The 14137-nt window shown below is 44.9% G+C and overlaps 1 protein-coding gene across 3 annotated transcripts in view; it reads left to right on the forward strand.

The window, feature by feature from the left end:
* Nucleotides 1–7858: 7858 nt before the first annotated feature.
* The window catches only part of PGBD2 (piggyBac transposable element derived 2), a 24873-nt gene continuing 18594 nt past the window's right edge, over nt 7859–14137 (forward strand). For 2 of the 3 annotated variants that reach the window (XM_032848048.1, XM_032848052.1), the window contains exon 1: nt 7859–7946. The gene's annotated coding sequence lies outside the window, so the exon portion shown is untranslated. Of the gene's footprint in view, nt 7947–9109; nt 9274–14137 lie in introns of those variants that run through there. The other variant, XM_032848051.1, reaches the window with a different exon arrangement.

Consider the following 14137-nt stretch of genomic DNA (forward strand, 5'->3'; position numbering starts at 1 on the left):
GGGGTAGTGTGTCCAAATAAAATACAGAACTGGGGTGTCTCAGTCATTAAGCCTCTGCCTTCAGCTCAGGTCATGATCCCAGGGTCCTGGGATGGAGCCCCGCATTGGGTTCCTTGCTCTGGGAGAAGCCTGCTTCTCCCTCACCCACTCCCCCTGCTTGTGTTCCCTCTCTTGATGTCTCTGTCAAATTAATACAATCTTTAAAAGCGATGAATTGTAAATCAACACTGTTGTTTACCTGGAAGTCAAACTTAACGAGTCACCACGTCCTTTATCCGGTGATTTCACGCCTCATGCACAGGACGGGCCCCCACCACAAAGACTTCTGCGGGCCAACACGTCCCGACTGCAGGGGTTAGGAGACCCCGCCACAGAGCAGTCGTCTTGGAAACCTGGTCTGCACCCGGACCGCCCCAGGGCGGCAGGGTGCGCATTGCGGGGCCCCTCGGTGTCTCCCCCACAGAACTCCAGGATTTGCTCTTCTATGGAGTTCCCAGGTAAAGCCGCCGCCGGTCTGGGGCCCGCACAGGCCCACCGTTCCCCGAAGCGTTTCCTCTTGGTGCGGGTGTGGAGCCAGAGGACACAGTGAAGCCGAAGAATAGGGAAGGCAGGGTTTTACTGGCAACCGGGAGAAAACCGGGGGTCTCTGGACAGCACAACCGGGCAAGCGTGAAGAGACGGGAGCGCGCGCATTCGTGAAGCGGCTTTCACCGGGCCCCTGGCGCGGCAGCGGGCACAAGCCGTGCCGAGCCGACAGGTGCAGGTCAGCCCCGCGGGCCGCTCCGGCCGGCACCGTCGGCTCTGCGGGAATCCTGCGGGCCCGTGCCCTCGGTCCTGCATCGGGGCGCTCCAACCCTGCAAGTGGGACTCAGGCACCGGCGCCCCGGCGTCCTTCCTGGCCACCGACGCGCTGTGCCCTGCCGACCGGGTGCGTCGCGGTCGCCGCTGACGTGGTCCGGCGAGATGGCCCGGCGACCTCGAAGGACCGTCTCACGCTGAGAAGGGGAAGGCTGACTTTTCCCGGAGTCCTCCCTGACCCCGATGTCTTTCCGTCGGCAGACCCCCCACTCCCAGACAGAAAGACGGCTTCGCGCTAAGCGAACCGCCGCAACAGCACCGTCGAAGCCGCACTGCCAGCAAGCGGGGCGGGCGGAGCCGGTACTTCCCAGGCCGCCGAGGAACCTTGCAGTTCCCTCTAGGCTCCGCGGAGGCCCCGGCCTCTCGGTGGTTGCTCGGGATGGGGGCGTGGCTGGGGGCGTGGACGGGGCGTGGCTGGGGCGTGGTCCAGAAGGCTAGCCCAGGAGCCGCGAGCGCTGTCGTGCCGGCCGTTGCGCGGCCGCGACGCCCCGGGCTTGGGCGGCGGGGCGCTCCGGTCTGGTTGCCCCGCCGTGGGAGGCCTCGGCTGCCCCTCTCGCAGGTAGGCGTCGGCCCGCCCGAGTCGCTGACCTGCCCCGGTTTGGGTGTGTGAGCGGCAGGGCCTGGTGTTGCGTTTTCTCAACGGTGCCCGAGGCACTGGCCATCGTGGCCGCGCGCGCTGGGGACGGGCGGGAGGGACTGGTACAGGGACAATGGGCGTCCGGGCCCCCGAGCTGCCGGTGCCAAACGGAGGCGCTCCCGCTGCGGGGCGGACTCAGCCGCGGCGACCCGAGACCCTGCGGGCAGCCAGGGTGCTCTGACGCAGGGTGCACCGGGCAGCGGTGGCCGGGACCTGCGGGCCGCGTCAGGGCTGCGGTGGGGCCTGCTGGGGGCCGATCTCGGGCCGCACTCCCCACCCCCGCCCAGGGAAGGGGTGGCTGCGCGACCTGCCGGATGCGGACATCGCTGGCGCTCCTGCCGCCTCTGCCCGCCTCTGCGAGCGGACTGTCCTTTGTTTCCCTCTTCCCTTCTTCGTGGGCCGGTGTGGTGGGCAGAGCTGGGGGCGCTGTGTTGCCTAAAGGCTTCTCCGGAGCCCGGTGGCACGTGGCGCAACTTGGAGGCGTTTACATTCATAAAATGTCTTATTTTTATTTTTTTTAATTCTTTTTGAAATAATTTCACAATTAAAAAAAAAGTTGAGAAACGAGTACGAAAGTTTTCTCAGTTGTATTCCCTTAGACTCCCCAGATGTTAACGTCTAATTTAACAGACCAGGAAGACGAGGACACTCAGTCACGTCGACAGGTTTTATTCAGATAGGTCTGCTCCTGTCTCCTTTCTGTTCTTTTTTTATGGTACAGAATCCAGGTCAGGATTTAGTTGCATTTAAATGCATTAAATGCATTTAGTTGCATTGTCTTGCCTCCCTGGAAAAACTTAAATTTTAAACAGGGGAGGCCCTCTTAACCCACCAAGACCCTTCAGAGTGGCCTTGGAAGCACCAAGTCTCAAATCAAAGGGTCTTTTCAAATTCCTTCATGCCAGGCCCCAGAGAGAATGTCCAGCAGGACCTCTGGGCAGTTTTGGCACTGGTGGTCACCCTCTGTGCCCTGACCCATCTAGTCCTAGCCTTGCAGCCCATCCTGGTTCTCCTCCTACTTCTCAGACCTACCTGCTTCTGTCCTGGTATCTCTGAAGATCCCGTCCTTGGCCATCTTCTCTTAACATCTGGACAATTTCCCTGGGTGATCTCTTGTGGCTTCGAGGATTCTTGTGGTTTTGAGCATACCACAAATCCTCAGAAAACTCACCTGTTTATGATTCCGGCCCAGGCCATTTCTCTGTTCCAGACTCAGATAGCCTGTGGCCTACGCAGTGGCTTTACAGGCTATCTCAAAAGCATTTCTGCCTCGATATCTCAGTTGAACTCATATCTCAGCTTGAACTCATGCATATCTGGTCCTCTTCTAGTGCCCCCAGATTCTGTGAATGATGCCACCCTACCCTAGCCACTCAGCCACTCCTGGGGAAGGCCTCCCTGATGAGCTCTTTCCCTACCCCAGTCAATCCAGACTTGGTTTCTTTTTTGAACCCTCCCTGGGCTGGCCCAATTTTCTTGTTGGGAACCACCATCTTGTCTTATGTCGCCCTGTGCTTGCTTTGGTGCCCTCACTCAGTTGTGCACACCAGAGTCATACTAAGCTTATTAAAACGTACATGTGATTGTGCCATAGTCTGCCTATAATCTTTTAAAATTTCCCTTCACTTAAAAAAAAAGATAAATTAAGATAAGACCATTAACTATAAAGAACAAACTGATGGTTATCAGAAGGGATGGGGGTAGGTGCATGGGTTAAGTAGGGGGTGGGGATTAAGGAGAGCAGTTGTGATGAGTATCAGATGATCTATGCGGAATTATTGAATCACTATATTGTGTATGTGAAAAGAGTATAACACTGTTAACTCACTAGGATTAAAATAAAAACAAAATTAAGGATGCACAAGTAAATAAAATTTCCCCATGCTGTAGGACAAAGGTAAGACTTCTTAATGGTGACCTCAAGGCCTCATTTCAGAATTGCTGGTCCAGTTTCTTCCTGTACCCTCTTCCTCAGGTTCCCTGCTCTGCTCTGACTGGCTTTGCTTCTCTCCTGGCTTGCTGTTCTCCCTACTGGGATTCTGTTCCCTGTGTGCTCAGGGAGTTCTTACTCTTCCTTGCAGATCTCCATCTAGAAGTTTTCTGTGACCTCCCTAACTAGGTCCTGTTGTGCAGATCCTAATCTCTATCATCTTCTCTCCTTGGTAGCTCTGTTAAAGTAGCAATTTTATACAGAAATGCTTAGGACCTGGTAGACACTTTTGATGTTTGCCAAATCAATGACGACGTGTGGAGGTATGCAATCTGGTTGCTCAACAGCCTCCGTCTGAACATTATTGTTGTTGGGAATTTGCGTAGTATATAGGGGCACTGTGTACCCTTGTTCCATTTTTCTGTTGGTACTGTCAGGCAGGGCAAGAAGGAGCCACACAGGAGGGGATGGAGAGCTTAGAGAGAATAGCCAGAGGAGCATTGAAAAGGAGAGGTGGCTTCTGCTGCCCTTCTTGCTTAGTTTTCCTTTCCATCAGGGTTGACTCTGCTGTCGTAACTGACTCCACTGACAGACTAGACTCTCTCTCCTACTCTTCCATTTCCTATGCATGTTTTAGAGAATCTTTACAAATGTATTTTGGTTAGGGTCAATCATATGTCAGTAGTTAGTTCTGTTCTAAACAGCTGACTCAGAGTCAGAAGGTGAAGTGGAAATGAAGGCCTGATGGAGGAGGAGGTAGTTTGGGTCACCCGAACGATGGCTGTTTGCTCTGTGGTGTGAGTTGTTCAGTTCAGCAAGTACTCACCAGGGGCATGCCAGGAGCTGTGTTGGCTTCTGGGGATAGAAAGGTGAACAAATTCTGCAGCTGCCTGGCCGGGGAGCACATGGTGAGGTCAGCATGTGGTAATCAAGGTGAAAACCATATGAGAGGAACCCTTGACTTGGAGAAGGACGTCGTCCGGCCAGCCGAGGCAGGGGCTAGGTGGGGGAACCCTGGGGACCAGGCTGGGTGGTGGCCTTGACCTAATTCCAGGACCCTTGCAATTGTGACCTGGGGAGGTTCTCAGCAGGGTGTGAGGATGGGCCTGTGTCACAGTGACTGGGTGGGGGCTGTCACTGAGTGCTGGTGAATGGAAGAGGACGGAGGACCGCCTGGGGCACAACAGAGAAAAAGGTATTGAGATGAGCTATTGCTGAGGAGGGGGTGGCTGAAGTGGTAGCACAGATCACACTCTCTGACCCCAAACCAGCCAGACATGTTTGAATTTTATCAAAGTCATACTAAAGCACCCCCAATCAAACACAGAATTTCTGCAGCAAAATGTATGGATATCTGCAGTTAGGAATAGAAATAGACATTCCAAAGAGCCTCCCATCATTTTAGATTTTGCTGTCAGAGTGTTGCCAAATTGTGAAGAAATGTTCAGTTTTCCCAGCATTTTTGATTTGTGGGAATTGTGGGTGAGGGGTTGTAGATTTGATTTGATTTGATTTGAAATGATAGCAAATGATTATAGAGCATCCACATGCTTATAGAGCTTCACATGCACTGACTTTTGTCCTCATAACAACCCTACTAGGATCAGTACCTGGAAGATCCCTTTGTAGAGGTGAAATGAGGGTACAGACAGGGTCAGCGACTTGCCTATAGTCACAGAGCTCACAACTCATGGCTTTGTCGTCTACATTCTTACCAGGCTGCTGACTTGTGAATGGGAGGTGAGGAGAGGGTTTGAAGGACCAGGTCTTTCTCCCACTCTTCAGTCACCTAGCACCTATAGCCAGCCTGCCCAAGTGCTCCCAAGTGCTCAGGAAGGTCAGAAGGGAAGGGAGGGGGGAGCCCCCTAGAGGTGGACTCAGATTCACCGAGGGCCCATGGGGACTCGTTTCCAGGATGCTGCATCTTGTGGTCTGGTTGGGCAGTGAGATTTCCTCAAAAGCTGTAGGGGAAGTTACATGCAGCGCCAAGTAGAGCAGAGAGAGGAGGAGGTGAGATGGTGAGAGCCACTGTGCGTAAGCTGCGATGTGGGCAGGCTGGGCTTTGAGAAATAAGGATTCTGTAAGGAGATTCTTCATGAGACTCTAGAGTGGGGAGATAACTGTTCTCTAATTTTCTTCCACCCACTGCACAAGATACATTGTTCTGGAACACCCCAGATGAACACTTTCTGCAGACCGCTGCCCATCTGGGGGCACTGAGCAGGTCACCCTGGTAATATTTGCTCACGTGTGTGCTAGTATCTCAGTGCCTTTGTGTGTGCATGTGTGAGCGTGCAAATATATATATATATATATATATATATATATATATATATAAAATATGCATTTTGTGCATATTTTGCATGCATTATATATCAGCAGGAATAATGAAACAACTGAATATCCCACTCAGTTTAGGAAATAGAACCTTATAGGGCGCCTGGGTGGCTCAGTTGGTTAAGCTCTGCCTTTGGCTTAGGCCATGATCCCATGGTCCTGGGATCGAGTCCCACATCAGGCTCCCCTTGCACTGTGGAGAGTGCTTCTTCTTCTGCTTGCTGTTCCCCCTGCTTGTGCTCTCCCTCTCTCTGTCAAATAAATAAATAAAATCTTAAAAAAAATAGAACCTTACTAAAACCTTAGAAATCCTCTGTGTGTCTGCAAATTGTATCTTTTCTCTTCCAGAGGTAACCACTATCCTCAAGCTACTTTTAATAATTTCCTTGCTTTTCTTTAAAGTTTTACCATGTGTATGTATGTGTTTGCAGATTATATATTTATAATATATATATATTAGTTTTGTTTATATTAGTTTATATTTTATTAGCTTATATTCTATATATTTAATATATATTACATAATATATATTAGTTTTGTTTAACTTCTTGGTCCTTGTAAAATGAAGCATGTAGCAAGCTTTCTGGTTCATTTTGCTCAGTGTATTTTTGGGATTTGTTCATGGGTATGTGTGGCTACAGTTCTTCATTTACTTTATCTGTCGTATTCTACTGCATCTGTTCCAGTGATGGCCATTTGGGCCGTCTCTGGTTTCTGCTATCACAGATAAACAGTGTTGGAGTGGGCGTTCTTGTCCCGGTCTCCTTGTGCACAGAGACGGTAGTTCTACTAGAGCAGTGGTTATTTAGTAGGGTGGGGGGGCATGAGGAGGGGAAAATGCGTGTGAAGGAGACAGGAAGATACTTTGAGTTGTCATACCTAGCAAGGGGGGAGCTACTGTATCTAACCGGTAGAGACCACCCATGCTGCTAAACATTCTATGATGTCCAAGACAGCCTCCCATCTCTTCCAGCCCTCCCACACATTAAAGAATTGTTCAGCTTCAGGTGTCAGTGCTAAGGCTGAGAACACAGGCTCCAGAGAGATACCTGGGCCGAACTGCTGGTTTGGGTGTGTTCAGCTGTATTGGATACTAATGCATTGTTTACACTCCTTTTAAGCTGGTATAGCCACTCTGGAAAACAGTATGGATGTTTCTCAAAAAGTAAAAAATGGAACTCTACCCTATGACCCACCAATTGCAGTACTGGGTATTTCCCCAAAACCAAAGGGGCACGTGCACCCCAGTGTTTATAGCAGCAATGTCCACAATAGCCAAACTGTGGAAAGAGCCCAGATGTCCACTGACAGATGAATGGATAAAGAAGATGTAGTATATGTATATACAATGGAATATTACTCAGCCATCAAAATATGAAATCTTACCATTTGCAGCAACATGGATAGAACTAGAGGGTATTATGCTAAGTGAAGTAAGTCAATCAGGGAGAGACAATTGTATGATTTCACTCATGTCGAATTTAGGAAAGAAAACGGGATCATAGGGGAAGGGAGGGAAAAAAAATAAGACAAAATCAGAGAGGGAGAAAAACCGTGAGAGACTCTTAATTCTAGGAAACAGAGAGTTGCTGGAGGGGAGGTAAGTGAGAGGATGTGGTAACTGGGTGATGGGCATTAAGGAGGGCATGTGATGAAATGAGCACTTTTTTTTTTTTAATGCAACTGGTAAATTACTAAATCTACTTCTGAAACAAACAAACAAAATTGCCAGACTAGTATATGTGAAATGGTATCTCAATTGTTTTTAAAATTTTTATTTCATGTATAGTAATGAGATTTTCATGTTTGTGTGCTGTTTGTATTTTCTTTGAGGAGTGCGTCCTGATATCCTTTTGCCCATTTCCCTGTTGTGTTAATTGTGTTTTTCTTAATTGTTCCTGTGATTTCTTTTTATGTCTTAAGTTCTTTATATCTCCTAGATACTAACTCCTTATATCTGTTACAGATAACTCATTCTATTTATGAGTTTCTCCTGATGAACCAAAAAGTTCTTCATTTAAACATGGTATAATTTATCAATCATTTTCTTATGGTTAACATTTTCTGCAGATAGATGTGGTTCCTGCCGGTTCCGTAGGTAGATGTGACTCCCTTTAGGATCACATCCAGGCAAGACTGGAACTGGATCACAGTTCTCCTTCAGGATCCACAGCTGGGACTAAGGTGTGCAGGTTGGCCTCTGGAGTCTTGGATAAGTGTGTTTCCTCCTGGTTCCCTGGGCTTCCTCTTAGACTGAGGCAGAGAGAGGCTGAAACCAAGTCTCTGGGCCGAATAAGGGTTTGTAGCAGACCCTGCTGTTGGTGGGCCTAATGCTACAGGCATGGATGGGGATTGCTGGGTCCCTAGGTGAGCAGGACTAAGGGCAGGGCTAGGAGCTTGGACACAGAGCTGCTTTGGGATCCATAGTCTAGTCCAAGGCTGGCAGGCCTGTTACTGGGGTGTGTACAGTATGGTTCTTCCTGAGTTTCTTGGTCCATGGGACTGGTTGCAGGAGTAGGGCCAAGTAGACCTGGAGCTGAGTCCCTAGAGAGGTGGGGCTACTTTTGGAGAGATTGCCACCAGAGTCCTGGCCTGTCTTTTCAAAGAAGTGCTTCTTAGTCCAGGTTTTGAAGCCTCCTACCTGGTTCCCAAAGCTCATACAAAAGCACTTCTTCCATGGTTGGCTGCCATATCATAGTGTAGGGAGACAAGCTGGGGCCTTTCTGTTCTGCCATCTTGCTGATATCACTGCTGTTTATTTAGGATAGACTCATAATGTCATTTCTGCTGTTCAAGTCTCAGTAATTTTGTCTGCTTGATCATTAATGTCTGGAAGAGTATATTGAAATCTGATATTATTGTGATAGATTTGTTGGTGTCTACAGTTAATTTATATTTTGAAGTGGTTATTAAATGCATACAATTTAAAATTATTCTATCCCTTTAGTGAGTCAAAAACTCTTTCCCGTGAAGTAACCTTCTTTTCCTCTGATAATGCTTCTCTTTATTTTTAATTATAAAAATTAACATAAAATAAAATGAACTGTCTTAACCACTTTTCAGTAGTGTTAAGTATGTTTACCTTGCTGTGTAGCCAATCTTCAGAATATTTTTGTCTTGCAACATTGAAACTCTGTCCCCATTAAACATCATCTTCCCATTTCCCCCTCCTCCCTCCACTGGTAACCACCATTCTACTTTCTGTTTCTATGAATTTAAGTACTGTAGAAACCTCATGTAAATAGAATCATACAGTGTTTGTCTTTTCATGACCGGTTCATATCATTTAGCATGTCCTTAATTTTCAGCCATGCTTTAACTCGTGACTAGATTTCCTTCCTTTTTAGGGGTGAATGATAGTCCACTGTAAGTATATACCACATTTTCTTCCATTCATCTTTAATGGACATTTGAGTTGACCCCACCTCTTGGCTATGATGAACAGTGCTGCTGTGAAGATGGATGTCTCTTGGAAACCCTGCTTTCAGTTCTTTTCACTGCATGCCCAAAAGTAAGATTGCTGGATCATACAGTAGTTCTCTATTTTTAATTTTTTGAGGGACTACGAGACTGTTTACATAGTGGTTACACCATTTTACATTCCTATCAGCAAAGCACAAGCGTTCTCATTTTCCATAGCCTCGCCAACATTTCTTATTTTCTTTTTAATAGTGATCATCCCAGTGGGTGTGAGGTGATACCTTATTATGGTAGTGGTTTGCGTTTTACTAATGATTAGTGATGTTGAACGTCATTTCATTTGCTTATTGGCCATTTGTATATCTTCTTTGGAGAAATGTCTACACAGGTTCTTTGTCCGTGTTTTAATTGGGTCACTTATTTTTTTTGCTGTTGTCGGAGTTATTTGTGTATTAACTTCTTGTCAGATAATATGATTTGCAAATATTTTTCCCATTCCATTAGTTGTCTCTTCACTCTCTTGATTGTATCCTTTTTTTTTTAATTTTATTTTTTATGAACATATAAAATATTTTTATCCCCAGGGGTACAGGTCTGTGAGTCGCCAGGTTTACACACTTCACAGCACTCAATATAGCACATACCCTCCTCAATGTCCATAACCCCATCCCCCCTCCCAACCCCCCTCCCCCCATCAACCCTCAGTTTGTTTTGTGAGATTAAGAGTCACTTATGGTTTGTCTCCCTCCCAATCCCAACTTGTTTCATTTACTCTTCTCCTACCCCCTTAACCCCCCATATTGCATCTCCTCTCCCTCATATCAGGGAGATCATATGATAGTTGTCTTTCTCCGATTGGCTTATTTCGCTAAGCATGATACCCTCTAGTTCCATTCACGTCGTCACAAATAGCAAGATTTCATTTCTTTTGATGGCTGCATAGTATTCCATTGTGTATATATACCACATCTTCTTTATCCATTCGTCTGTTGATGGACATCTAGGTTCTTTCCATAGTTTGGCTATTGTAGACATTGCTGCTATAAACATTCGGGTGCACGTGCCCCTTCAGATCACTACGTTTGTATCTTTAGGGTAAATACCCAGCAGTGCAATTGCTGGGTCATAGGGTAGTTCTATTTTCAACATTTTGAGGAACCTCCATGCTGTTTTCCAGAGTGGTTGCACCAGCTTGCATTCCCACCAACAGTGTAGGAGGGTTCCCCTTTCTCCGCATCCTCGCCAGCATCTGTCATTTCCTGACTTGTTAATTTTAGCCATTCTGAGGTGATATCTCATTGTGGTTTTGATTTGTATTTCCCTGATGCCGAGTGATATGGGAGCACTTTTTCATATGTCTGTTGGCCATCTGGATGTCTTCTTTGCAGAAATGTCTGTTCATGTCTTCTGCCCATTTCTTGATTGGATTATTTGTTCTTTGGGTGTTGAGTTTGCTAAGTTCTTTATAGATTTTGGACACTAGCCCTTTATCTGATATGTCATTTGCAAATATCTTCTCCCATTCTGTCAGTTGTCTTTTGGTTTTGTTAACTGTTTCCTTTGCTGTGCAAAAGCTTTTGATCTTGATAAAATTCCAATAGTTCATTTTTGCCCTTGCTTCCCTTGCCTTTGGCAATGTTCCTAGGAAGATGTTGCTGTGGCTGAGGTCGAAGAGGTTGCTGCTCCTCAAGGATTTTGATGGATTCCTTTCTCACACTGAGGTCCTTCATCCATTTTGAGTCTATTTTCGTGTGTGGTGTAAGGAAATGATCCAATTTCATTTTTCTGCATGTGGCTGTCCAATTTTCCCAACACCATTTATTGAAGAGGCTGTCTTTTTTCCACTGGACATTCTTTCCTGCTTTGTCGAAGATTAGTTGACCATAGAGTTGAGGGTCTATTTCTGGGCTCTCTATTCTGTTCCATTGATCTATGTGTCTGTTTTTGTGCCAGTACCATGCTGTCTTGATGATGACAGCTTTGTAATAGAGCTTGAAGTCCGGAATTGTGATGCCACCAACTTTGGCTTTCTTTTTTAATATTCCTTTGGCTATTCAAGGTCTTTTCTGGTTCCATATAAATTTTAGGATTATTTGTTCCATTTCTTTGGAAAAAAATGGATGGTACTTTGATAGGAATTGCATTAAATGTGTAGATTGCTTTAGGTAGCATAGACATTTTCACAATATTTATTCTTCCAATCCAGGAGCATGGAACACTTTTCCATTTCTTTGTGTCTTCCTCAATTTCTTTCATGAGTACTTTATAGTTTACTGTGTATAGATTCTTAGTCTCTTTGGTTAGGTTTATTCCTAGGTATCTTATAGTTTTGGGTGCAATTGTAAATGGGATTGACTCCTTAATTTCTCTTTCTTCTGTCTTGTTGTTGGTGTAGAGAAATGCAACTGATTTCTGTGCATTGATTTTATATCCTGACACTTTGCTGAATTCCTGTACAAGTTCTAGCAGTTTTGGAGTGGAGTCTTTTGGGTTTTCCACATATAGTATCATATCATCTGTGAAGAGTGATAGTTTGACTTCTTCTTTGCCAATTTGGATGCCTTTAATTTCTTTTTGTTGTCTGATTGCTGAGGCTAGGACTTCTAGTACTATGTTGAATAGCAGTGGTGATAACGGACATCCCTGCCGTGTTCCTGACCTTAGCGGAAAAGCTTTCAGTTTTTCTCCATTGAGAATGATATCTACGGTGGGTTTTTCATAGATGGCTTTGATGATATTGAGGTATGTGCCCTCTATCCCTACACTTTGAAGAGTTTTGATCAGGAAGGGATGCTGTACTTTGTCAAATCTTTTTCAGCATCTATTGAAAGTATCATATGGTTCTTGTTCTTTCTTTTATTAATGTGTTGTATCACACTGATTGATTTGCAGATGTTGAACCAACCTTGCAGCCTTGGAATAAATCCCACTTGGTCGTGGTGAATAATCCTTTTAATGTACTGTTGAATCCTATTGGCTAGTATTTTGGTGAGAATTTTTGCATCTGTGTTCATCAAAGATATTGGTCTGTAGTTCTCTTTTTTGATGGGATCCTTGTCTGGTTTGGGGATCAAGGTGATGCTGGCCTCATAAAATGAGTTTGGAAGTTGTCCTTCCATTTCTATTTTTTGGAACAGTTTCAGGAGAATAGGAATTCGTTCTTCTTTAAATGTTTGGTAGAATTCCCCCGGGAAGCCATCTGGCCCTGGGCTTTTGTTTGTTTGGAGATTTTGGATGACTGTTTCAATCTCCTTACTGGTTATGGGTCTGTTCAGGCTTTCTATTTCTTCCTGGTTCAGTTGTGGTAGTTTATATGTCTCTAGGAATGCATCCATTTCTTCCAGATTGTCAAATTTGTTGGCGTAGAGTTGCTCATAGTATGTTCTTATAATTGTCTGTATTTCTTTGGTGTTAGTTGTGATCTCTCCCCTTTCATTCATGATTTTATTTATTTGGGTCCTTTCTCTTTTCTTTTTGATAAGTCTGGCCAGGGGTTTATCAATCTTATTAATTCTTTCAAAGAACCAGCTCTTAGTTTCGTTGATTTGTTCTATTGTTTTTTTGGTTTCTATTTCATTGATTTCTGCTCTGATCTTTATGATTTCTCTTCTCCTGCTGGGTTTAGGGTTTCTTTCTTGTTCTTTCTCCAGCTCCTTTAGGTGTAGGGTTAGGTTGTGTACCTGAGACCTTTCTTGTTTCTTGAGAAAGGCTTGTACCGCTATATATTTTCCTCTCAGGACTGCCTTTGTTGTGTCCCACAGATTTTGAACTGTTGTATTTTCATTATCATTTGTTTCCATGACTTTTTTCAATTCTTCTTTAATTTCCTGGTTGACCCATTCATTCTTTAGAAGGATGCTGTTTAGTCTCCATGTATTTGGGTTCTTTCCAAATTTTCTCCTGTGATTGAGTTCTAGCTTCAGAGCATTGTGGTCTGAAAATATGCAGGGAATGATCCCAATCTTTTGATACCGGTTGAGACCTGATTTAGGACTGAGGATGTGATCTATTCTGGAGAATGTTCCATGTGCACTAGAGAAGAATGTGTATTCTGTTGCTTTGGGATGAAATGTTCTGAATATATCTGATGTCCATCTGGTCCAGTGTGTCATTTAAGGCCTTTATTTCCTTGTTGATCTTTTGCTTGGATAATCTGTCCATTTCAGTGAGGGGAGTGTTAAAGTCCCCTACTATTATTGTATTATTGTTGATGTGTTTCTTTGATTTTGTTATTAATTGGTTTATATAGTTGGCTGCTCCCACGTTAGGGGCATAGATATTTAAAATTGTTAGATCTTCTTGTTGGACAGATCCTTTGAGTATGATGTAGTGTCCTTCCTCATCTCTTATTATAGTTTTGGCTTAAAATCTACTTGATCTGATATAAGGATTGCCACTCCTACTTCTTCTGATGTCCATTAGCATGGTAAATTCTTTTCCACCCCCTCACTTTAAATCTGGAGGTGTCTTTGGGTTTAAAATGAGTTTCTTGTAGGCAACATACAGGTGGGTTTTGGTTTTTTTATCCATTCTGATACCCTGTGTCTTTTGATCGGGGCATTTAGACTATTAACATTCAGGGTAACTATTGAGAGATATGAATTTAGTGCCATTGTATTGCCTGTAAGGTGACTGTTATTGTATATTGTTTCTGTTCCTTTCTGATCTACTACTTTTAGGGTCTCTCTTTGCTTAGAGGACCCCTTTCAATATTTCCTGTAGAGCTGGTTTGGTGTTTGCCAATTCTTTTAGTTTTTGTTTGTCCTGGAAGCTTTTAATCTCTCCTTCTATTTTCAATGATAGCCTAGCTGGATATAGTATTCTTGGCTGCATGTTTTTCTCATTTAGTGCTCTGAATATATCATGCCAGCTCTTTCTGGCCTGGCCTGCCAGGTCTCTGTGGATAAGTCTGCTGCCAATCTAATATTTTTACCATTGTATGTTACAGACTTCTT

Source organism: Lontra canadensis, unplaced genomic scaffold (assembly GCF_010015895.1).
Source record: "Lontra canadensis isolate GAN:19392208 unplaced genomic scaffold, GSC_riverotter_1.0 scaffold199, whole genome shotgun sequence".
Classification (NCBI taxonomy): domain Eukaryota; kingdom Metazoa; phylum Chordata; class Mammalia; order Carnivora; family Mustelidae; genus Lontra; species Lontra canadensis.